The sequence below is a fragment of the Scylla paramamosain genome, chromosome 11 (genome assembly GCF_035594125.1).
Source record: "Scylla paramamosain isolate STU-SP2022 chromosome 11, ASM3559412v1, whole genome shotgun sequence".
Taxonomy (NCBI): domain Eukaryota; kingdom Metazoa; phylum Arthropoda; class Malacostraca; order Decapoda; family Portunidae; genus Scylla; species Scylla paramamosain.
In genome coordinates this window covers 21,999,943-22,026,022 of record NC_087161.1, presented here as the reverse complement: position 1 = coordinate 22,026,022, position 26,080 = coordinate 21,999,943, and the positions used below count along the sequence as shown (strand labels likewise).

At 43.9% G+C, this 26,080-nt stretch overlaps 1 long non-coding RNA gene across 1 annotated transcript in view; it reads left to right on the top strand.

Annotated features, from left to right (window-relative positions):
- The window catches only part of LOC135104700 (uncharacterized), a 43,068-nt gene extending 23,926 nt beyond the window's left edge, over nucleotides 1–19,142 (top strand). The window contains exon 3 of the long non-coding RNA XR_010270494.1: nucleotides 18,752–19,142. This is a non-coding gene — a long non-coding RNA (uncharacterized LOC135104700). The remainder of the gene's footprint in view (nucleotides 1–18,751) is intronic.
- The last annotated feature ends 6,938 nt before the right edge of the window (nucleotides 19,143–26,080 follow it).

Below are 26,080 nucleotides of genomic sequence, written 5' to 3'. Positions count from 1 at the left end.
ACAACAGTAGTTTCGTTCCGTCCGAGCCGCCGCTGTTGTCTGCTGCACCGTCACCTTCACCACCACTACCACTTCAACCTTCACCTTGCATGTAACTACCCGCTTTTCTTCTCCCTCCGAGGCTGTCACCGCCGCTTTTTCGCATCCGAGGTGAAATGTGTGTTATTTGTAGGTGAGGGACTTGTGGGGGTGATATCAGGGTGATTACGTTTTCTTTTCTCATTTGTGTATCCGTTTTCTCTTGGTGTTCTCTTGCATGCGGTATTACACTGCGTCATTCCACCTCCGCCCCCTGCTCCTCTTCTCCTCCTCCTCCTCCTCCTCCTCCTCCTCCTCCTCCTCCTATAAGTGACTCGTGTGCAGGCCATTTTCGTTGTACTTGCAGCGGCTACTCTTTTATACCTGCACATAGTCATTCTTCTGTGTCATTAATATAAATCCTTCCTGACCCTCCTCCTCCTCCTCCTCCTCCTCCTCCTCCTCCTCCTCCTCCTCCTCCTCCTCCTCCTCCTCCTCCTCCTCCTCCCCCTTCTCCTCCTCCCCCTTCTCCTCCTTCCCCCTTCTCCTCCTCCTTCCTCCTCCTCTGTCACTTCTTTTTTTTGTTTTACTTATCATAATTATGAAAAATCTTCGAGCGGCCATTAGGGGCATTATGGCCTCGAAATTGACCATTAATGTTGCTGATCTCGTAATGAAGGACCTTAATATTATGTCGCCGCTGAGAAGGGACTTTATGAGGACCTCGGGCGCCCCATTACCAAGGAGGCTTCAATATCACACACACACACACACACACACACACACACACACACGAAGCCAGTATCTGTTGCGTACCGAAAGGAGGGGAGAAGAAACCTCAAGAAATTAGCATAAAAAGACCCACACGCGATACCAGAGAGAGAGAGAGAGAGAGAGAGAGAGAGAGAGAGAGAGAGAGAGAGAGAGAGGAGAGGGAATCTTCACAAGGCTCTAGTCACGTTCGAATTAGATAGAGAGAGTAACGATGAGTGAAAAGTGTGAAAGAAATGCTTTATTACTAACAAAAAAACATGCACACCAACTGATCTCTCTCTCTCTCTCTCTCTCTCTCTCTCTCTCTCTCTCTCTCTCTCTCTCTCTCTCTCTCTCTCTCTCTCTCTCTCTCTCTCGCTCTCTCGCTCAGGATGCTGCACATTATCTTCCCGTGCGTGATCAACCTCCGCGATTTTATTATGTAGTGCTGGACGGCGTGGCGGCGGCGGGGCGGAGGTCGGCAGGTAATGAGAGGCCCGGCAACCATTACGCTGGGAATTGGGTTTATGTCGCTCGCCTCCCGTAGGTCGGCGGGAGAAAGGAAGGGAAGGAAAGGAAGGGAGAAGTAAGGAACGGAGAAAAAAGAGAAAGGAAGGGAGGGAGGAAGAAATAAGGAACGGCTGTGAAGGAAAGGAAGGAAAGGAAGTAAAGGTAAGGAAAGGCAGGAAAGTGTAGAAAATAGAAGAAAGGAAAGGAAAAGAAGGAAAGGAGGAAGAAGTAAGAGAAGGAAGAGAGGGAAAGGGGGTAAAAGTAAGGAAAGGAAGAGAAGGAAAGGAAGTAAGGAAACAAAGTTAAAGAAAGAGAGGCGAAGTAGGGAACTGGTGAGAGGAAAGGAAAGAAAGGGAGAGATAGAAGTAAAGAAAGAAAGGGAAGGAAAGGACGGAGAAGTAGGGAAAGGAAGGGAAGAAAGGGAAGGAAAGGGAGGAAGAAGTAAGGAACGATGGCTGAGAACTTGAGAAGGAAGTGAGATTAAAGGAAATGAAGTGCAATTTTTATGTTTTATTTTTGTTTTGTGAATCATCTGTTACTAGAGAGAGAGAGAGAGAGAGAGAGAGAGAGAGAGAGAGAGAGAGAGAGAGAGAGAGAGAGAGAGAGAGAGAGAGAGAAATGGACGTCACTTAAGCTGAGATAATGAGTCATGTATCCTCGGGTTAAGAATCTATGTGTGATGATAAATGGAGAACAGAGGTGTAGAGAAGAGAAGACTTGCCGGCCACATGTTGCGTCCCCCTCACCTAGAGAGAGAGAGAGAGAGAGAGAGAGAGAGGTGGTGGGGAGGGGCAACGAGTGGGTTAGTTACAAGGTGTAATGAAGGAATGGATTGAGTAAGGGAGGGAGGAAGGGAGGGAGGAATGGAATGAAAGAAACCAAGTGATGTATGAATTGGAAGGAATGAAAGATGTGAGAAGGAAGAAAGGAAATTATAGAGTAAGAAGGCAGAGAAAAGTTAGGATCGAGGTAAGGGGAAAGGAATGGTAGGAAAAGAAATAGTAGGAATGATGGTATGAGAGAGAGAGAGAGAGAGAGAGAGAGAGAGAGAGAGAGAGAGAGAGAGAGAGAGAGAGAGAGAGAGAGAGAGAGAGAGAGAGAGAGGAACTAAATAAAAAAGGTAGCTAAAATAGGAAAAAAATCTATGAAAATAAAGAAGGCAAGTAAGAAAGAAAGGAAGATAGAAGGAAATAAAATGCAATTATAGAGACGGAAGGAGAATGTGAAGGTGGGAGAGAAGGAAATAGAATAAATGGAAGGAGGTAGGTAAGGAGGGAGGAGGCAAGATAGGAAAAGGAAGGAATGAAAGGATGCAAATAAAAAAATATATAAGTAACAAAACACGATTGAAGAAATGGAAGGAGAGGATAAAGAGGGAGAGAAAGAAATGGAAAAAAAATTAAGATAGATAAGGAGGGGAGGCAAGAAAAAGGAAGTAGTAGGGAAGGAAACGGAAGAAATGAGAGAGAGAGAGAGAGAGAGAGAGAGAGAGAGAGAGAGAGAGAGAGAGAGAGAGAGAGAGAGAGAGAGAGAGAGAGAGAGAGAGAGAGAGAGAGAGAGAGAGAGAGAGAGAGAGAAGGGAAGAAATAAGAAGGGAGGAAGGAGAGGGTAAATGGTGGGAGAGAAGGAAATAGAAGGAATGAAGGAGGAATGTAAGGAGAGAAGAGGCAAGGTATAAGGAAGGAATGAGGGAGGGAGGAGGGCTGGCCTGTGGAGAGGGCCGGGAAGTGGTCAGGCGGGCTCAGACAACAAATTGGTTTATCGCTCGTTTCATTGTTCGTGACCAGTGGACGAGTTAAGGGAGGCGGTGGTTATTCCATTTATTAAGGCCGTAAGTGGCGCAGGCTGGAGGAGCAGGTGCTGGTGGTGGTGGTGGTGTTGAGGATGGAAGAGAAAGAGAAAGAGCAGGAGGAATAGGAGGAGGCAAAGGTGGTGGTGGTGGTGGTGGTGGTGGTGGTCCGTGAGTTTGTTAAGGTTTTGTAACTGAGTATCTAATTTTTTTTTTTTCGTTGATGTTATTTTGTTTCTGGTTGTTTTGTTTTGGTAGTGTTGCGTGGTGGTAGTGACAGTGGAAGTAGTAGTAGTAGTAGTAGTAGTAGTAGTAGTAGTAGTAGTCGATACTATTACTCTTACATGATTATTAAGCAAAAACGTTCAATTGAGGTTCTAAAACTCGTCAAAATCATTTCATTTGCGACGGAGTACAAAACCATAGTCATTTCATTACATAACGAACAAACACAGACGTACATAAACTCATTCAACACATATTTCCGCACCAGCATCAAACAACAACAGCACACACCGCACGATGCATTAAGTGAAAAAGAAAAAAAAAGTACAGAGAGGAATTTCATTTACCTAAAGTACTCACAACAAATCAGATGAACGCCTCACTGCGCTCTTTTTTCTTTTTCTCTCTCTCTCTCTCTCTCTCTCTCTCTCTCTCTCTCTCTCTCTCTCTCTCTCTCTCTCTCTCTCTCTCTCTCTCTCTCTCTCTCTCTCTCTCTCTCTCTCTCTCTCTCTCTCTCTCTCCCTCCCTCCCCCTTATCTCGTGGCCGGGGACGCACTTTCGCTCGACTTATTAACAGCCGGTGAGAGATGCCAGTCCTGCGGCGCAAATTTACTGCCTCTCACAGACCCGCCAACTTCTAACTCAGTGCGCCTTTTAAGAGGGAACACTGGGCGAACGCGCGCTTATTTATGGCACTTGGAAACGCGACTGTTTTTAGCTTATTGGGAAGGGCTGATGGATAGTTCTTCTGTGTGTGTGTGTGTGTGTGTGTGTGTGTGTGTGTGTAGAAATGGACCAACCATCGTAGCGGATAGCGTGGGCCGTCCGTCCTTTAGCCTGCCATGGATAAATACCCACACCCTTTGATCCTCCGCCTCCCGCTTACCGCCGCGACGCTGCTGCTGCCATCTGGTGGGAGGCCAAGGAGGCGCAGGAGGAGGAGGAGTAGGAGGGGGTAGTAGTAGTGGAACCTTTCATTATCGGGAACTTCCTAGAAACATCGAAGAACAAATGACACGTAATTTCTTCTCAACTCCCTCTCTTCCTTCCTTTACAATTTGAATCTTTAACTTGGCATATTTTTTTCCCGTTTTTAAAAGTTATTTGCCGTGTTTCAGCGTCCAGTTCGCGCCGTCCGTAACGTGATAGCGATGTTAGATAACGTGTAACTGTAAAGAGAGCGCGGACATCGGGGACGTTGAGGGTGACAAGGCTAAAAGGGAAGCGTAGGGAGGAAATGAAGCGACAGCAAGGCATTGAGGTCTAATCGAGCAAGTGAGTGTGCGTCGACGATTTGTAGCCCGCCTGTTTGACAAGATTGGGATGGCCAAGATAGAGCGGGCGATAATGCAGCGGCTGATAAGATAATGTTGCGTCGTTCCTTAGTGTCAAATGGAGTGAACGGCCTTAGGTACTTGGTCGTGGTGGCGGCGGTGGTGGTGATGGTGGTGGTGGTGGTGGTGGTAGAAGTGGTGGTGGTCAATGCATTAGCGGGAATGGAAGTTTGGGTGCTGAGGAATGTTGTGTGGTGGTGTTTATAATGGTGACAGTGTTGAAAGGTGTTAACTGAAGAACGGTGAAATGGTGATAGGCCTGAGTACTGATGGTGATGAGGGTGAAGATGATGGTATACTTAAGCTGTTTTAGTAAAAGTACCGGTGGAAAATAGATGATAAAGTAAGAAAAAACACACATCTCAACCTTACCGGGGCGACGGAGGTGGTGGTAGTGGTGGTGGTGGTGGTGGTGGTGGTGTTTAACTACATTAGTCGATACACGTACAGATAATGATAATGGTGACAGAGGTTATGGTGCCGGGGCAAAGAGTGTTACTGAACCTACGAAAAAAATGGTGATGAAGATTACCTTTATTGGTGTCGAGGAGGAGGAGGAGGAGGAGGCGGCGGTCGGTCGGTTGGTCGGTTTGTCGGTCATGGTGGAGGTGGAAGTGGAGGAGGTGGAGGTAGAGGTAAAGTTAGCTGTGGCTGTCGGTCTGTCGGGCTGTGATTCCAGGGTCTGAATGACGTACGTGGAAGGGAGATGAAAGGGGGCTGTGGGTGATATATAGCCCGGCCGGTGATGGAGAGTCGCGGCAATAAATATGGTAGCTTAATTGAAGTACAGGTGTGCGTATGATGAAGGGGGGCAGCTGAAACCGAGGTGGCGATTTTCATGGGCAGGAAGAAATGAAGTATTGTAGCGTTTTATCATTGTGAGTCACAGATGTCATGTAGATACCGAGGGTTTCCTGTAATACGTCAGTCATAAGGGTGTCATTAGCACTGCGGTGGTGTGGCGGTGGTGCGAGTGTGAGGGAGTGAGTCTGTGAGTGAGTGAGTGTGTGTGAGTTGCTTGCTCGTTCGTCTTACTTGCCCATGATAGAAACAAAAAAAAAGCAGAATTGAATGTCTGAATTAGTTCTTGCAGAGGATTGGTGTGGTTGTTGTCTTGTCGATTAGACCACACTTATCTTCTTGTCTCCCTGTGTGTGTGTGTGTGTGTGTGTGTGTGTGTGTGTGTGTGTGTGTGTGTGTGTGTGTGTGTGTGTGTGTGTGTGTTTATGCGATGTTGCCATGGCATTTGACGGATGATGTGAAGTGAAGGCGTGAAATATGAAGGTAACGGAGCTCATTTCTTTGTATTCACACGTAAACCCGCCGCTTCCTGACCCCACCACAGAGAACACACACACACACACACACACACACACACACACACACACACACACACACACACATATAGAGGAGACAAACAACTACACAATCTCACCCAAAAAATGCCCAACCTCAAATCACAAGTCTCAACCACAGCCAAAATATTACCTGAAAAACAAAAAGAAATTACAAGCTTCCCTATCCGAGCAACATACTCTGCTGGAGGGGAAAAAACAATAAAAAACGCACCACAAACTAACCAACACATCACAGCCACCACTGTTATGCGAATGACAATCTCGCACCACCTGTGCAGCTTTGGTGGTGTGTGTGTGTGTGTGTGTTTGTGTCTGCGTGGTGGTGGTGGTTGTGGTGGTGCTCGCCTAGCCAGCTGCGGAGCCACGCCCAAGTCTCCCCCTCTAATAAGAATTTTCATGCATGACAAAAACAGGGAATATAATGCAAAATATAAGCGAACGAAGCCCATCGCAGGAATCCAACGGTAGTGATCTTCTTTCAATTAGCGATTTGCATGGCCAATGAGTAGAAGGCTTGAGAGGGTTCGTCCTCCTCCTCTTCCTCCTCCCAGTCCTCCTTTTTCCTCTTGTTCCCCCTCCTCCTCCTCCTCGTCCCCTCCTTACAAAGGCATTCTCCATCCTGACCCCACTATCTCCTCTCCCAGAATCTAACTCTTCCTCCAAACTTATAACAAAGAAAATTTCTCTCTCTCTCTCTCTCTCTCTCTCTCTCTCTCTCTCTCTCTCTCTCTCTCTCTCTCTCTCTCTCTCTCTCTCTCACTCCTTGGTAAATTTTCCTCTTCACACTACAGAGTTCTGCTTCTCGTCTTTTAATATTACCTCGTCCTACACTTCCCTAATCTCTTCCACAAAGCTGTAACCCACTCTCCAATTTCGTTCTCTTTCCTTCCCTCCCTCCTTTCACAATCCCTTAGTCTCCCATAAAAAATTAGCCTTACCTGGTGTTATTTGTGTTTGCCTCAACCCTTTCGTCGAGAACAGTGTTTAGTATTGGAAAGTGAAGGTCTTTTGTGTTTTGTCTTGGGAGGATTAGTGTCTTATTCTTAGTTAATCTCCATTAGGTTAAATTTCCATAATGTTTTGCTTATTCCTTTTAATATTGCTGTGGATGTCCTTCGTTCACTTCCAAAATAATTGTAAAAATGGTTTGCAAGAAGACGAAACACTAAAGAGAGAATAAGAGGTTAATTTTGCATTTTATTATTATTTATTTTTTTTTTTAGAATTCGGAAATGTTTAATAGAGTCTAGTGCAAAACATGGATGTTTGAAATGTTGTTAGCGATTAGTTAAACGAAAAACTAAAAAAGGTTCAGTAGTCATGATCAATAAGATAAATTTGATTTGCCACACTCACTAGGACTCACTAGGATTTGCCACACTCACTAGGACTGTACTGCCATACTTGAATTATAGTCTGAATTATGGTGAGGTTGTATGATGTTATATTACTATCTAAATTAAAGTTTTAGTGCTTAAGTGTGCAAAACGATTTCCTCAATCTTAAGTACTCCAATCTGCTTGCTACCAGTTCTTTGTTCGGATTCTGCAGGGAGATTGGTAGAAGATCAGAATATTTATTAAGGCTGAGGGGAAACACAGAGCGGAGGTGAGTGGGGCAGGTTAATCGACTTCTGGACATGACTGTGCGTCCCCCAAGTCTGGATGCAAAGGCGATTGTGTCCAGTGCAAGTCCATTCACAGCTCGACCTCTTGCCGTCCTTGTGTGGCGATGAGGCCGCGACAAGCTTGGCTCTCCCTGTGTTCTTACTGTTGCTTGTGTGGGCGCCTTAACCTGAGCGGACCACGGCGGTGACAGCGAACCATAAGTAGCCTCGCCAGCAGTAGTGTCGGCAGCAGCAGCAGGTGGTAACGCAGATAAGACACAGCATTTCCCTCTCGCCTGCCAGGTTTTCTGTGTACATGGCGCGTCGCATCTCATACACACTTGTCTCTGGTCTGTGTTCTCGGCTCATTCGTGTCCGCCGCTTGAAGGTTGCTCAGATCTGCCCTTGTCCTCGCGCCGCCACTCCTCCGCTCCATTACGTCACCTTTGCTCCTGATTCTCTTGATAGTTGGCGTTCTTTTACATGGGTTTAGTCTCGTTTTGAATGCAAAGTTTCCTTTTTTTTTTTTTTTCAGTCTGAGGTTATTATTTCGCCAGGAATTTTGTTTTTATTTCACGTTTTCTAGACAACTTGTGGAACATTCTGCCCCACGTCTTCTTCCTCTTCCTCTTCTCCGTTTTCTTCTTTGCTTCTTCCTCCTTTTCTTTCTCATCTCCTCCACCACCTCTGCTTTTGATGATTGTTTTCTTCCTTTGTATTCCTTTGTATTTCTCCTCCTCCTCCTCCTCCTCCTCCTCTCATCCCTCCCATCCTTCCCACATCCTCTCCTCCTCCTTAATACAAGCAAAACGCGAGGAAATACCTGTAAAATGTGTACGGCTGATCATTACGGGTGGCGACCTTTGCTGACCTCCCCTCCCCTCCTCATCTCCAGGCAGGAGTGGAGTGGCCCTCGCTGGGGATCGGAATGAGAGAGAGAGAGAGAGAGAGAGAGAGAGAGAGAGAGAGAGAGAGAGAGAGAGAGAGAGAGAGAGAGAGAGAGAGAGAGGGCGGGGGAGGGAGTCGAAGGCATAATTAAGCACGTACTGATTATAAGGATGTTTGCTTTGTAGTGTTTAAAGTTAGCATGTGTTGTTGTTTATTATTTTTTTCCTTTGACTGTGTGTGTGGGAGGGTTTTTTTCAGCATTTTCTTCTACGAAAGGAAGGTGTACACACACACACACACACACACACACACACACACACACACACACACACACACACACACACACACACACACACACACACACACACACCGCGCGCTCACAGGGTGGTTTGTGCTCTACCAGTTTACTGCGGGTGGATGTTTATAAGCATAGTACAGGAGTCGGGGGAGAGAGAGGTACGGAGGGGCGGAGGCTGGGAGAGAGAGAGAAAGAGTAGACGAAGAAGAGTGTGGAGAATGAGTGTGTGGAAGAGGGAGATGAAGGGCAAGAAAGAAGGAGGAGGAGGAGGATTGCGAGGGCTTTCTGTGGCGCTGAGAGGAGGAGGAAGAGGTGTGGCTGGGTCTGTTATCGAAGTTCGTGTATTTATAGATGCTGTTTCGTCTTGCCGGACACATAAAGTACTCGCGGTTGGCCCCTCTCGTGATGCACCAGCAGTCCCCAAATGACAAACTCCTTTCCACTCATTGATAATATTTTACTTCTTTCATTGTATAATATCGTACGTTGTTCCTGTTGCTCTTCCATCTTTTTCCATCTTCCTCTTTTCCTCCTTATGATCCTCCTCCTCCTCCTCCTCCTCTTCGGCAGGTGTGGCTTTTGTATGTTTATGACTCCATTCTTTGCGTCTCTTGTAATTCAGTTATTTTTTTCTTCATTATGTCTTTCCCCTTTCTTGATACTTCTGCTTATTATTTCCTCTTCATGTCTGTCCTCTTCTTGTCATCGTTTGCTACTTTTTTTTTTAATTGTTAACTTCCATATTTTCTTTTAACGCTACAGTATCTTTTATTTCCTCCTTACTTCTCATTTTTTGCTCTCCTACCCACATGCTATCCTTCATTTCTTCTTTTTTTACAGATCTCTCCTTCCTTTCTTCCTTCTTTCCTTCCTTCCTTCCTTCCTTCCTTCCTTCCTTCCTTCCTTCTTTCCTTCCTGCTTTTCATCCTTCTTTCCCTTGCATGTCAATTATCTTGCATTGCTGTCTTTCTTCACATTTTTCCAGTGACATTTCTTTTCCTCCTCCTCTTCCTCCTCCTCCTCCTGCAAACCACTTCCGCGTTCTTTCTTAATCATCCTCCTTTATTTTCATATCACGTACCATCTTTCTTTTCACTTTTCTTACCCTTCTTTTTATTCTTGCCTTGCCTTACTCATCTGCTTTCACATCCTTTGCCTCCATATATTTTTTCTCAATCTCTCAATCTCCACCCTGTGACTCCCTCGCCCTACCACCCATGGCAGCCTTCAATCCTCTCTTTCCTCCCCCACTGAGGCGGCCACGGAGGGAGGCCACGCCATCACACCTCCAGGCAGCGTGACCGTACGGACGACGCTGCCTTGCCCTCATGATGCTTACGTGGTCCTTAATGGCTATAAAGAAACTCTCAATCTATATAACTGGATGCACCACGAACCCTTCAACTTACCTTACCTTCTCCTCCTTCTCTTCCTCCTCCTCCTCCTCCTCCTCCTCCTCTTCCGTTCTTTTTTTGACTCTTGGTACCTGGAGAGGAATTTTTAGTGGAAGTAAATCTGATACTTGCTTGTTGTCAGTACCTGGACGTCTCATGTGTACCTGCACGCCAGTAGCTTGGTAGTACGAGGGGCCAGTGGGAGGAGGAGGAGGAGGCTGGAGGGCAGGGAGGGAGGGAGTGGGAGGGCGTATGTGTGACAAGCGTGTGACAGAATGACGTGCTTAATATTGCGGCGGTGTGACATGTGAGTGGCAGTGGGTGCGGGCGGGAGTGGATGTCTGATGGGCGCTTCAAGGGTGGCTGGGGAGAGAGAGAGAGAGGGGGAGAGGGGAAGAAGGGGGGAGAGGGGGAGAGGGTATTACGACGCGGCGTGGTAGAAGCTGCGAGGGGTGTAGGACTGTGGCGGATAAGGGGAGAGGAAGGTGGAGTTGTGAAGTTGATGGGGGTGTGTGACTGAGGTGAACGTGCATGGCTTTAGTGAAGGAGGAAGAGGAAGGTGATGGATTTCCAGTGTGGTGGTGTGTGGCGGCGGTGGTGGTGGTGAGTTTTGGTTCAGGCGATGGTGGGTTCTTGTCTCGGGGATGGGATGATGATGTATGTATTAGTGGCGGGAGTGACGCGGGGCTTGTAGTGCGTAATGTGACGTGTTAATCGATTTAGGCGAGTGTGGCGGGCGTGGATTGCGAGATGAAGGGACTCTGTTTTGCTGGCACGGACGAAGTGTTGAGGAATAGAGGGTGGAGGGAGGGAAGGAGGGAAATGTGGGAAAATTATGATGAGTGGATGGAAGATTAATGACGTTAAGAGGTGGGGGTTGTGGAATTTTGCAGCAAATGGACGTAAATAATAAAAAAAAAAAAAATGAGTGGTGAGGATATGACGGAAGAAAACATTATTGGATGGAGGGGAAGTAGGAAAATATGATGAGTAGAAAATATATAATAGTCAAAAAGTGGAAGATTTTGGAATATAGATATTAAACATATGTTACGAGTCAAAGGAAGAGGAAATAGAATAAGTGATGATAAAATAAAAGAGGGAGGAAGGGAGAAAGCAAGTAATATATAGCCAAAGAGAGAAACGACAAGGTAATAGGAGGGGATGAATAGAACAATTAAAAAGAAACAGGAGTGGAATATATTATCAATTAGATATAAATGGCGAGGTAAGGAGACAAGGAACGGAGTAAGTGACAAGGAAATAAAAGAAGGAAAAGAAATAAAGAAAAGGAGACATCAAATAGCAGGAGACAGAAACGACAAGATAATGGGAGAGGATGAATGGAAAGAATACAAAGAAGAGGAGAAAGTAAAAGAGATGAATACTGAGTTGCTGGAGGGGGGAAAAAAGTAACATGGAAACTTTTGGAAAACTTTCTCTTCCGGTTCAAGATACTGGCGAGTGATTGACCCTAACTGGCTGTGACCTTATCTCATCGTTAGTTTCTCTCCATCCCTCCCTTCTTCCCTCCTTCCCTCCTTCCCTAACCATAAAACATCCATCAAATCCTGCCGTACACGCAACAGTGAGAGGAAAAAAAGAAGAGGAAGGAAAATGATGATAGTGTTAAAATTAATATGAAAAATAAAATGCAAATGAGAGGAAAGAGTTTTAAAGTGAATAATGAAAATGAGAAAATGATAAGCGAGGAAGAAAGAAAGAAGAAAGGGGTAACCGCAGAACAAGGGAGGGACAGTTGACACGGGAGGAAAAGAGAGACAACAATGGAAGAACAGGACATGGGAGGAAGGAAAAGGAGAGGGAGAAGGAGAGTGGGAGGAACCGTGAGGAAGATGCATCGTGTCTCATCCATCATGGGAGAGCGGCGGAAAATCACCTGTCGAGAGAGAGAGAGAGAGAGAGAGAGAGAGAGAGAGAGAGAGAGAGAGAGAGAGAGAGAGAGAGAGAACCTATTGTCATCTTCAAGCACATAGAATTTTCTCTCTCTCTCTCTCTCTCTCTCTCTCTCTCTCTCTCTCTCTCTCTCTCTCTCTCTCTCTCTCTCTCTCTCTCTCTCTCTCACTCACTCTCCCTTGTGGCAGTTTGTTCTAAGAAAAGTTTGCAAGAATCACAAGATATTTCCCACCTGTCCTGTTTATCGTGCCCTCCATCTTCCTTTTGCTCCTCCTCCACCTCCTCCTCCTCCTCCTCCTCCTCCTCCTCCTCCTTCTCCTTCTCCTTCTCCTTCTCCCCATTTACTTTCCCGCAGTCATCCATCATTTTTGTCTCCACGAGCAGACACAGTACAATAAAAAACGCAAAGAAAACGTTATTATAAGCAAAATTGTACCCGACCTTATTCTTTTTGTGCTCGCTTCTCCTGTGTTGCTTTTATTTCTTCTCTTTTCTTCTGATGTATAATTGTTTGCACGCAAGTCACTATGGTCATTTCCTTGTCATCCTTCTTTCCCGGTCATGCCATGCCTACGTTTCTGTCTTGTCCCTCATTTCCATCCCCAGTATTTTCTGATTTGCTGCAGGAAAATTGTTGTGCTGCATGAGCGTGTTATTATTGTATTTCAGCGGCGTGTGTAATGAATAAAAGTAAAGGTTTGTGGCTTGCACGTTCAGTCGAAAATTCTATCTGGTCGTGAAAGGAAATGTTTGAAAATGAATCTTTATTGTTCGTTTATAGCACGCAAAAAAGTTTAGTGAAGTTTCTTTGGTATTTAGTTTTTTTGCTGAGATGATCGGATTAAGGACTGAAATTTTAAGAAGTGGTTTTCCTTGCAGGCTTTCAGTTATTGAATGGGTAAAGAATATATAACGTGATGGATTGCCATGAATGTCTAGTTCCATGAATACATTTATTGCTTAAGATACCAAATCCCACCCGAATGTGAACTCAAAAAGAAAGTTCAGTACTAGGAAGATTAAATGCGAATAACAAGCACTGCACACCAAGATAAAGTTTTGACTTTTTTGGAAAGCCACAATCCCAACTAGAATTTCCTTTTAAGTAAATGTAACAAAATCCAAAGTAAAAAAAAAAAATAAATAAAGAAAGAATCCTCCAACGAACAGAAATACAAAAATGCATCCAAAATGAAAACAATCAAGGAAAAAAAAAATCTTTTAATACTTTTAAGGAGAGAGAGAGAGAGAGAGAGAGAGAGAGAGAGAGAGAGAGAGAGAGAGAGAGAGAGAGAGAGAGAGAGAGAGAGAGGTGAATTACCAAGAATCAGGAAATATCAGGCAGAGGCAGGTTAAATCCTTCGCCCAATTAGAGAGGAGTCCTTAAGAGGCGGCTGGACGACCCCTCAAGAGTCCTCGCAGTCACAGTACTCGAGCCTGAGAGAGAGAGAGAGAGAGAGAGAGAGAGAGAGAGAGAGAGAGAGAGAGAGAGAGAGAGAGAGAGAGAGAGAGAGAGAGAGAATTAGGGGAAGCAATTTTCATTAGTCTTTTGTTCACTTCTTTATAATCAGCCTACTTCACACACACACACACACACACACACACACACACACACACACACACACACACACACACACACACACACACACACACACACACACACACACACACACACACACACACACTTTATGCATTTTCTTTCTTCACCATCCCTCTTTTCTCCTCTCACTTAACCCAACTTCTTCCATTCTTACATTCTTACCCTTCTCCCCTTTCCTCCAAGCCTGCATTGCTGCGTCTCTCCTCTCCCAGCTCTCCCCCTCCTTCCGTCCCTCCCCTTCTCTCCCTCCTTTCCTCCACCCCTCCGTCCCTCCCCTCTGCTCCTCCACTCATCTCGTCAGCCACTAATGCGGGAATTGCGTGCGAGGAACACTTGATTTTCCTATTTAAATCAGCATCCTCGTCTTTTCCTTCCCTGTCCTACTGCTCTGTATGTCTGCCTCCTCTCTTGTATTCATCCCACTCCTCTTCTTTTTTCTCCTCTTCCTCTTTCTCCTCTTGTTATTCTTTGTTATTCTTTTCATTCATGGTGTTCCCTCGTTTTGGTTTTTGTTCATCCTCGACTCTTGACTCGCATCTCATCCCCTAGACGTCTTTTCACTCTCTCTCTCTCTCTCTCTCTCTCTCTCTCTCTCTCTCTCTCTCTCTCTCTCTCTCTCTCTCTCTCTCTCTCTCTCTCTCTCTCTCTCTCTCTCTCTCTCTCTCTCTCTCTCTCCAGAAAATCATCTCTTTTTAGGTTTCAGTAGTAACAGATCTTATCTCGTGCCTATGAAAATTTCCCTGCTGGACGTGGAGGTGGGTGGGGAGACGCCTTCACCTTTGCTATCCTACATCTCTTACTTTAGACTAGGTAGCGTAATATCACCAACAGCCTCGTAAGAACTAATAAGTCCGATGTTTCTTCTTCCTTTGTGTTCCCTTGTGTGTATTCCTCTCCCTCCTCTTACTACTATTACTAATGCTGTTGCTCCTCCTCTTCCTCCTCCTCTCCCCCTCCTTTCCCCTTGTTGCAGCTTACCCGTGCCCGAGAGTTCATTAGTGCGGGACACTCACAATACCACACTATTATCTTGCTCCCGCGCCCTGCCAGCGTCAGAGGGCAGGGGCGGGAGGCGGGCGTTCGTTTCGTCCCCACTTTAAAGGGTCCTAATGGTAAACCAGACCTGAGCACCCTTAATGCATTCTTTGGGTATCTTCTTAACTTTCTCTCTCTTTAAAACCTTGTGAATTGCTTTACTCTTTTTTTGTTTATTTATTTATTTATTTTTTTTGGGGGTGGGGTGTTTCTATTGGTCGTTCGCTATTCAGTTGTGTTTATTGATAGGGTGATAGAAGGGGATGGTGAGGAGGAGGAGGAGGAGGAGCAGAGAGAGAGAAAGGGGAGAAAGAGGAAAGGAAAAGCATTTTTTTTTGTTATCTTATTCTAAGTGGATGGAATTGATTGTTTGATGTGAGTAATATTTTTTTTTCTTCTTTTTCTTCTTTTGGTGCATTTATGCGGATGTTTACGTGTTTAAGTCGTGTGCAGGAGCTGTGAATGTGTGAATGCTGTCTGCTCTTATAACCCTCCTCCTCCTCCTCCTCCTCCTCCTCCTCCTCCTCCTCCTCCTCCTCCTCCTCCTCCTCCTCCTCCTCCTCCTCCTCCTCCTTATCCTCCACTTCATCATTTAACTCCACATCCTGGACATCTTCCTCTCCTTCCTGCAACACCACCTTCGTTTCTACCACCACCACCACCACCACCTCACACTACATGCCTGGCACCTACAAATGAGGTAATCTCGTCTGTCTGGAGTAATTAACTGTTGGAAGGAGCCGGGAAAGAAGGACCACCTTGATCACTCTTTGTCACCTTGCTGGGAGGCCCTGAGTCTGTGCCACGCTCCCCACGCTCTCCTAACATTCCAAAGGGCACCGGCTGATGAGATGGAGAGATCAGGAGATGGTGCTGCTAAAGGAGGCGATGGTGATGGTGATGGTGATGAGGAGGAGAGGATGATGGTGATGAGGAGGCTTTGGGAGATATTTGGGTGGTGGAGGTGGTGGTGGTGGTGGTGGTGGTGGTGGTGGTGGTGAGTGTTGTGAGGTAAAGGCTGGGTAGGTATTTGGGTTGTGTGGTGGTGGTGGTGGTGGTGGTGGTGAGAAATGTGGGTCAGAAAGAGATAGATAAGTTGAGTTTTAGTTGCTGAGTTAGTTTTTTTTGTGTGTGTGTGTGTTTTCTAATTCTCTCTCTCTCTCTCTCTCTCTCTCTCTCTCTCTCTCTCTCTCTCTCTCTCTCTCTCTCTCTCTCTCTCTCTCTCTCTCTCTCTCTCTCTCTCTCTCTCTCTCTCTCTCTCTCTCTCTCTCTCTCTCTCTCTCTCTCTCTCTCTCTCTCTCTCTCTCTCTCTCTCTCTCTCTCTCTCTCTCTCTTAGCCTTTCAGTTTCTCCATTTATACACACGTTTCCCAATTAAGACACGTGCGTACAGGACCGCGTACTTTATGTGAATCTGGCGATGAATTCTGACACATCTATATTCATCCTTCACTGAGGCTGATCTGCCCAAACATGTGTATATACTATATTTTTTTTCCCAAAGTGCCATAAATATTCAGTGCATATGAAAATCCTTAGGTGTTCTCATTATCATTATTACTTCTCAGGGCCAATATATGCCTTTACGTAATTACACAGACCTGGTAAGTAAAAAAAAATGAGTATTAGATAAATTTATACCCCAATATGCATCATCGAAATACTTCTGAAATTACATCCTTCAAGTATCCTGCAGCCAATTTGCTTTTTATCCAAGCAGGAATGAAGGAGGCAGAGAGAAGGGAGAGGAGGGAGAGAAGAGGAAGGAGTGGGGTGCTTTAGAAGAGGAGAGGGAAGGGGACGTGATGAGGAGCAGGAAGATGAGGACAACGAGGAGAGAACCTACTGTACCCTCCTTTATTAGTGGGTGAAAATTATAAGAGATTCCTCATTTTCTCTCTCCACATTTCCTCGTTTACACTTTTATATTTAGTGAGATGAAGGCGTGGTATTTGTACTGAATAAGAGCCCTCCGGTGCCGCCCTTAAAAGGAAATGAAGACGGGGATCTGAAGGGGGAAAATCAATTTGTGTGATGAAGGTGACCCCAGATTCCTCTTCCAAAGGTATTCCGGGTCAGAGGAAAGAAAATTAAGCCGTTTTGTTGTTCAGAAAATATCGTTTGATAATTGTGTTCTCAGATTTGTCGTATATTTTAGGCGTTGGCAGTTTTGTATGCGTAGTGTTGTGCCTCGTTTGGTCATTATGCTGGTGGGGAAAATATGATTATTCGATCTTAGAGGAGCAGTTATATATATTACGAGACTTTTGATTACTTTCTTTAATGTTTGTGCGTGATTTATTTTCATGCGTATTACTTTTGTGATTTCGTAATATTTTGTCTGAAGTGATAAATGGCGAAGTATTTGGCCATCTAATCACGGGAGACCTTGATTTTACTTAATTTTGTGTTGGTGAGTTACGATTATGATTTTTTTTTCTTGTTTATTAACTAACTCGCTTTTCCAGTATACATTTTTTTTTATCACTGTGGCATTAGTTTATTAATCACAGGTAACTTTGGTCTCTGTTTGCGATGTTTGTGAGCCAAGATGTTGTTTGAGCTTTTATGTCTTCCCATTAGTATATGTCTTTTACTTTTGTTTTCTGCTTTGAGAATTGGATTAATATATTATCTCTTCTAATTGTACACACCATAACCTTTCCTTATTTCCATCCCTCTTCTTCCTTTACACCATTTCACCATTTCTAATATCCCTTGGAAAATTATTATCTATTTCATACATATTTTTGTCTCATAGCATCAGAATATTTTCTCTTCCAATAACAGAACACGGGCATCTCTTCTTGCTTCTAATCCTATTTCTTCCTTCCATTGTTTCACGATTCCTATTTCTTCACGTAGAATGACAGTACTTTTTAATCACCTACATTTGCCTCTATAGGAAAATCATTAACATACTCGTATCACCTCTCCCAATTTCAAGACACCATGATCTCCCCTGGTTTATAATCCTATTCTTTCCTTGCACCATTGCACCATTGCTGCTCTCCGTGTAATGGGCGTCGGAATATCGTTTCATTACCCAAGTAGTGTGTGTGTGGGGCAGTGCTTCTACCACCTCTACTAACCCTTCACGTAAGCCAGCCACATCCCCAAAATAGCGGGCATAACAGTAACGTGCCTCGTCGTACGGCCTCAAATGGAACGAGAAAATGCTCCCAAACACCATTAGAAGCAAAAATTCCTATAGGAAGAACGCCTTTAGGGAGACTCCGTAATGGGATATAAACCTGCAGATGGAAAGGAAGAGTCCATTTCAGGAAGGAAAAAGCAAAGATTGGAGCGAATACACGTAGACATGGACCAGGAGTAAAAAGGGGACTCAAAGGTGCGACTGGGTGTTAAAGGAATCCTGTAGAGAAGGACAGGTTGGAGAACTGGATGAGAGAGAGAGTCGTAAAGAAGGGATAGAAATAATAGGTTAATAATAGAGAAGGAGTAGCAGATGAAATTTATAGTAACCACAGATACTACAAGCTGATAAATATTAGACACACACACACACACACACACACACACACACACACACACACACACACACACACACACACACACACACACACACACACACACACACACACACACACACACACACACACACACACACAGATAGAAAGATAGTTTTATTGACCACAGGTACTTTTCTGCTTAATAGATGCATTAGACACACACACACACACACACACACACACACACACACACACACACACACACACAGAGAGAGAGAGAGAGAGAGAGAGAGAGAGAGAGAGACGAACCCAGAGTTTAACCACTAAAGAGGGAGGGAGGGAGGGATGGAGGGAGAAAAAGTTAAAAAGATTTCATCCTTGAACTCCCCTACTTCAGAGATCACGAGACTTATGAGACACCCTGTAGTTCTTACCTTCGGGGTACTCAGAGAGAGAGAGAGAGAGAGAGAGAGAGAGAGAGAGAGAGAGAGAGAGAGGGTGGTGGCTGTTGAGCTAGGTGTTGATCATAATTGAAGTCGTTGCTCGTTGTTCAGGTCGTTTCGCCGCGTCATCTGGCCGCTGATTGGGTGCTGGAGTGAGGCTCGAAGACTGGCCAATGAGGGGCGCCGAGGCGGTGAGCGATGGGGGTGGCGGGGTGAGGGCGGCGGCTCGTGCTTGCCTCGCTGCCCCACTGTCCACCTGCCTGCCGCGAGATGCACAGGTTGACTGGAAGAGGTGTGATGAAAGGATTGAAAATGTGTGTATTTCTCTCTCTCTCTCTCTCTCTCTCTCTCTCTCTCTCTCTCTCTCTCTCTCTCTCTCTCTCTCTCTCTCTCTCTCTCTCTCTCTCTCTCTCTCTCTCTCTCATTGTGTGTGTAATGTTTTGAATAATTATATGTCTGCGGTTTCATGAAAGTTAAAGATGATTAAGATCTATTTTATTTAGATGACATGATATTGTTGTTGTTGTTTTTGTTGTATAATGACAGTAACAATAATAATAAAAGTAATAACAATAATGATAGTAATAATAATAATAATAATAATAATAATAATAATAATAATAATAATAATAATAATAATAATGATAAAAATAATGATAATAATATTTTTTATTTTTGCTTATTATTATTACTATTATTATTATTATTATTATTATTAGTAGTAGTAGTAGTAGTAGTAGTAGTAGTAGTAGTAGTAGTAGTATTGTTATTATTATTATTATTATTATTATTATTATTATTATTATTATTATTATTATTATTATTATTGTTGTTATTATTATTGTTATTATTATTATTATTATTATTATTATTGTTATTGTTATTATTATTGTTTTGTTGTTGTTATTGTTGTTATTGTTATTGTTATCATCATCATACATATATTTAGCTAAACTTTCTATTTCGTGTGGGTTTTAAATATATAGGTCAGTTCCAGAGGGAATGAAATATGTGATTGAACTGAATAAAGAAAAAAAATCGGATATCGCAGGCGTGTAACGAATAGATGCGTTGTGTGATAATCTAGTCCTTTATCATGAAAAGTAATTTTTTATACGTTACATGTAATATCATTCTTGTTAATTAAAATAATGCTGATTATATGATTTTACGTACCAAAATAATGGAGACAACAAGAAATTAAGAATGGTAACATATGAAGGGAGGGAGATGATATTGGTAGTATAGATATAGTGAAATAGACACCTCACCTAACTGAATACATACATACATACATATACTCACATATATTTTTCCATGTTTTCCTTTTCATGGATGGTAACTTAGCTGAATTTTCCTCTCAAATCAGTAACCAAGCGTGAAAAATATACCTACTTGCTTACATACAGCGTACATTCATACATACATACTTACCTACATACCTATACATACACACGTACACACACACACATAGAGTAACTACATACACACCGGCACAAGAGCGATACAGACGGCTAACAAATTCGAATTTTGTGCCGTAAATCAAATAGGTCCAGAACAAAATTTCCAACCCTACAAGACAAATGGGAAACCAATAATGACATCAGTCTGGCAAATCCCATCAGATACCACAATACAAATGATACATAGCCTTTATTTTGTAGCGGAGTACGATTTGTAATAGTAGATGTAGTAGTAGTAGTAGTAGCAGTAGTAGTGGTGATAGTGGTGGTGGTGGTAGGACATAATATGGTAGTAAATGAAACTGATGAACAGGACATTAACTTATTAACAATTAGTGTACACAAATACCTCATGTTTGTACGTAGAGAGAATGTATGCGAACTTACCTACGTTCTATTACACACACACACACACACTTTTCTTCTCTCTTCACAATCACCTTAAAAATCCTAACCTTTTTATTTTTACCTCAACCCTGGAAAAAAAAAAAAATGGAAAGAAATCTTGAAAAAATATAAACAAATACGAGAGAGAAAAAAGTTTGCACTGGTGACCACGTTCTAAGAGTCCAACAATAGAGGGGGACGTATTTTTTACTCACACTCTTGAAACACACGCAATCCGGGGCCGCAGAACAACAACCTGGACACAACAACACAACGACACACAAAGCAGCACAACAACACAAACACTGGGGACTTAGGGGAAGGTAGGGGAGTGAGGGGAGGACAGAAGGGAGAAGCACCACTTAAACCTTCCCGTCTAGAGTCCTTAATTCCATTCGTCTCACAGCTTTACAGTCATTATTACGCACTTCACGCCATATTCACGCCCATTCTTTTCCAGTCTTTCCTTTTGTTTATCACTTACTCGGCGCCCAGACAAACGCTCACCTTCCCTGTATCCCACAAAGCATCGCACGAGCACCATTACCTTTTCGCCCAGTCAGTCGCTCAGAGCAAGTCCCAAGTCGCAGGTGAGTGAGCGAAATTGTAGAGGTCGCGCGCTGGATTGGACGGGTAGCGGCGGCGTTAAAAATTTAATAATAGCATAATTGTAACGCCCGGCCAGCGAGGGAAGGCTGTTGTTTGCGTCTCTTTGTTAATACCAGGTGACTGTCGCCCCGTGATTTTGTTCTCCGCGGCCTGAGTGACGGAGGTGAGTCCATTTCTTACTTGCAGCGGGGATAGAGATGAACGAGACAACAAGACAGCGCAGGGTGAAGAGAAAGAGGCGGAGTGGGAGAGTCGGGGGTATAGAGAGAGAGAGGGGAGGAGTGGAGGAATGCGTGTGAGAATAGACAAACAAGGGAAGTAGGGTTATAGGGCAAGGGAAGAATAGTAGGAAAGAATGGAGGCGGTGTAGATGACAGGAAAGTGTTACGTGGCATTTTTGTGCGACGCCTGGGAAAGTGCTACTGTTTGAGACGCGAGGAACGAAAACTGGAATGTTGCACTAATGGAGAAAAAACAAGAGATAAGAAGATAGATAACAAAACTTAATTGAATAGTACCGTACATACATTAAGCACGTAACAAACTGTCATGAATAAAAGTAAACAAGAGTGAAAAAAAGATACACACGAGGGACGAGGAAGAAGCGACGGCATCAGCTGTGACAAAGGAATAGTAGTAAAGAAGGAGGAGGAGAATGAGGATGAGAAGACGAGACGAGACGAGCAGAGGAGGAGGGGGAGGAGGGAGGTTACGAAGTTAGCCTGCAGCGGGACCCCGATAGATGGCGTCCCAGATAGAGGTTATTTAATGCAGTCTTTGTACCCTAATAGCACTCTATCTTGTGGCACATATTTTAATTCTCTATTACCCACACAAATTGCATCATTATCAGTCTGGCGATGGCGATGGAGCCCCACTGACACCCACAGCCAGACTCACTGTGACAAGGACGAGAGAAATGCGGATCCTAACACACACACACACACACACACACACACACACACACACACACACACACACACACACACAGGCACACAAATTGTCAGTGTAGGAGGGAAGAAGCTCACTGGTTGAGGAAATGAAGATGTACTGAAGGGTTAAGGGGAAAGTTGAGAATTGAAAAAGGGTATACGAGGAAAAGGAGGAGGAAAAATGGTGATAAGCAGGTATGTTCATAAGTAGGTAGGTAAGTAGAAACAATGTGTACTTATGAGGAAAGTGTCTCGTGCATCTTGGAGAGAGAGAGAGAGAGAGAGAGAGAGAGAGAGAGAGAGAGAGAGAGAGAGAGAGAGAGAGAGAGAGAGAGAGAGAGAGAGAGAGAGAGAGAGAGAGAAGGTAAGTAGGTGTAAGTAGAGTCATTGTGCCTTTATAAAAATACTGTCACATATATCTTAGAGAGAGAGAGAGAGAGAGAGAGAGAGAGAGAGAGAGAGAGAGAGAGAGAGAGAGAGAGAATCGAAACAGGACAGCCAAATAGAGACCGAGAACAGAGACAGCGACAAAAACGGAAGGACGGATACACAGGGAGACACAGGGGAGACACATGGGGGGACACAGGGAGGGAGAGGCCATAAACGAAGAGGGAGAAGAAGAAGGGAAGTGTTAAGAGGCACAATTAGGGACGATGATTTCTGCTCTCGGCAACATACTCGTGTAGTGAGCAACGCCGCCTCCGCCAGGAGACGAATGACTCCTGTAATTTGGTTCATTACATTCCCGGGCTAATAAGCTGAGGCCAATTGCGTCTGTCTGTGTTTATATATCTACGTATTTATCCGGGTGAACTGGGAACCTCTCTCTCTCTCTCTCTCTCTCTCTCTCTCTCTCTCTCTCTCTCTCTCTCTCTCTCTCTCTCTCTCTCTCTCTCTCTCTCTCTCTCTCTCTCTCTCTCTCATTCGTTATTTCAGGAATTGTGTTTTTACTATGTGTGGTGGGGATGTTATTGCTTTGGTTTATTTTGTTTTTCTCCCTCCATGGCTGCCCGGGGCTAAGAAATAAATGTCAGTCTGTCCTACCCCAGAAACAAGAGGAAAGTTTTGAAATCAATTTACAGAAGTTTGGAATTGTAAACGCGGCTAATTTGTATGTATACGTGCGTGTGTGTGTGTGTGTGTGTTTGTGTGTGTCTGTGTGTGTCTGTGTGTGTGTGTGTGTGTGTGTGTGTGTGTGTGTGTGTGTGTGTTGTGCTAATTCTTGGTAGCTCGAGAAAGAATCTAGGAGAGAGAGAGAGAGAGAGAGAGAGAGAGAGAGAGAGAGAGAGAGAGAGAGAGAGAGAGAGAGAGAGAGAGAGAGAGAGAGAGAGAGGTATAAATGTAATAAACGAATAGATTAAATCCTATGATCCATGATTCAGCTACCTCTCTCTCTCTCTCTCTCTCTCTCTCTCTCTCTCTCTCTCTCTCTCTCTCTCTCTCTCTCTCTCTCTCTCTCTCTCTCTCTCTCTCTCTCACACCAGTTTGTTTTCTACTTACCTCATCTTTCCCTAAATCATTCCTTAAATTTCCTTCCATTCTTCTTTATTTTTTTCATTCCTTCCCTTCCTTCCTTTTCCTTCTCCCGGCCAGCCTTCCCTCATCTTCTCTCACCTTTCCCTCTCTTATCCCTGTCTTAAATTCATATCCTTCCCTGCTTCCTTCCTTCCCTCTTTGCCTCTACCCACTCTCCCTTCTCTCACTCTCTCCTCCCCCACGCACACCAGATGAACAAAATACACCCTGCTTGCCATAAAGTGAGGGTGCAAATGCGTAATTACTGCAAATATGGCGTCGTGGAGCATCCGGGATCTTGAGTTTACATCGTGGTGTACCCGCAAGTTAGTCTGTCAAACCGTTTAAAACCTATCACGCGTGGCAGTCTCCGCGTGTGGTAATTTGGCATATGCATGGTGTAACTTACATAATCTGGCGCCTAAATGGGCATAAGAATGACGGGATTAGGAGTTAGTGTGGGTATGTTCGCTAATTTGCATATAGAGAAATTTGTGGGTGTCATTTTTTTTTTTTTTGTATGTTAGAAAAAGGAAAAGATTGTGTAAGCAAGACAAGGTTAGAAGCTCTTATGTGTAAGTTCTTTAGTTTGCATATCTTTTTTTTTTTTTGGTCGGGGGATGTGGGGCTGTTACTTTTTATCAGTCAGTATGGTTTCTTGCAGCACGTGGGTAATTTATCTCCTCGTGAATTTTATGTTAAAAGAGGGGAAGGAAGAAGGGCGATGGGGGCGATGAGTAAGCATGAGTGAGTCCCCCAGTTTGCATGAAGAGAAATTTGTGGGTACATCGTGTTTTTTTTTTAATCACTTTTTTCTTTTTACTTTTTTTTTTGTCAATCCTTTTTTTTTTTTTCTTCTTTTTAAGCCAGTGAAAGTTCTCACAACACGTGGGTAATTTACTTGCTCATAAATTTCTTGTTAAAAAAAAGAGAGGGGAAGAAGAAAAAATAAAATAAAACATTAACACACGTGCATCATTACCATTACTCAGTTCTCCCGACACCCTTTCCAAAAATAGACAAATATGACGGAACCAAAAAAATAAAAAATAAATAAAATACAGGGACAAGAAATTAACGTAACATTGGAGAATGCTCGTATATATTTATGTAATGTATTAAATTAAAAGACCACAACTGAAAAAGTAAATTGAACTCTTCAAAAACAGGATGGGGACGTATATACCGTCTCGGGAGGGGGACTTAACCTCCTCCTTGGACCGTCACGAGATCGGGATTAGCAGCTCCTTCTGCTGGACTCCCAAGGGCATGAAGTTCTGTTTCCAGGATGGTCTTGGATCGGCAGGTGGAGGAAGAAGAAGAGGAGGAGGAGGAGGAGGAGGAGGAGGAGGAGGAGGAGGAGCAGGGGAGGGGTGATGAAGAGGTGAAATAAAGCATCATTATTTAACTTAGAACAATAGGAGGATGTGTGTGTGTGTGTGTGTGTGTGTGTGTGTGTGTGTGTGTGTGAAAATTTGCATGATTTTTATGTTTATATGTATTAGTGTGATAATTTTTCCTTGAGAGAGAGAGAGAGAGAGAGAGAGAGAGAGAGAGAGAGAGAGAGAGAGAGAGAGAGAGAGAGTAAATTACGTCAAACAGACAACAGTGAAAAGTACCACTTTCAAATCGTAAAAGTTAAAAAAAAAAAAAAAAAGAAATAAATAAAAATGTAAATAAATTTAAAAAACTCATAACCACAACATGAAAATTACGATGACTTTTAGACATTAGACCCCACACACACACACACACACACACACACACACACACACACACACACACACACACACACACACACACACACACACACACACACACACACACACACACACACACACACACACACACACACACACACACACACACACACACACACACTAAAAAAGAAAAAAATAAGAAAAAATATAAGAATATAATGTAAGAAAAATGTAAGAAAATAATAAGAAAAAATATATAATGTTACTGAAAAAAAAGAAGAAAATGAAAAAAAGGAGAAGAAGAAGAAGAAGAAGAAGAAGAAGAAGAAGAAGAAGAAGAAGGACCAAGAAAAAAGAAAAAAGAGAAAGAAGCTTGTAAACTAGAAAGAAAAAGGGAAGAAAACGTAAAAAAATACGAATCTGCTACCAGAACACCACGAGAGAGAGAGAGAGAGAGAGAGAGAGAGAGAGAGAGAGAGAGAGAGAGAGAGAGAGAGAGAGAGAGAGAGAGAGAGAAAGGGGAGTGCTCGGTAGCGGGAGAGAGGAGTGGTGGTAGGGGTGGTGGTGGTGGTGGTACTCCGGCGGGCGCACTCAACAATATCATAATGCAACCGTCAGAGGGCGTGATGTATCTGCCCACCGCTAATGGATACGTGGCGGACTGCCGTAATTGGAGCGGCAGAAAATTAATTCGCAATCAAGTGGGCTGAGAAGCATGAAATGTCCTGGTGACTGCCGGCGCTGAGAGAGAGAGAGAGAGAGGGGAGGAGGAGGAGGAGGAGGTGGAGGAGGAGGGAGCAGTAATGGAGGAGGAGGAGGAGCTTATAGTTGTGG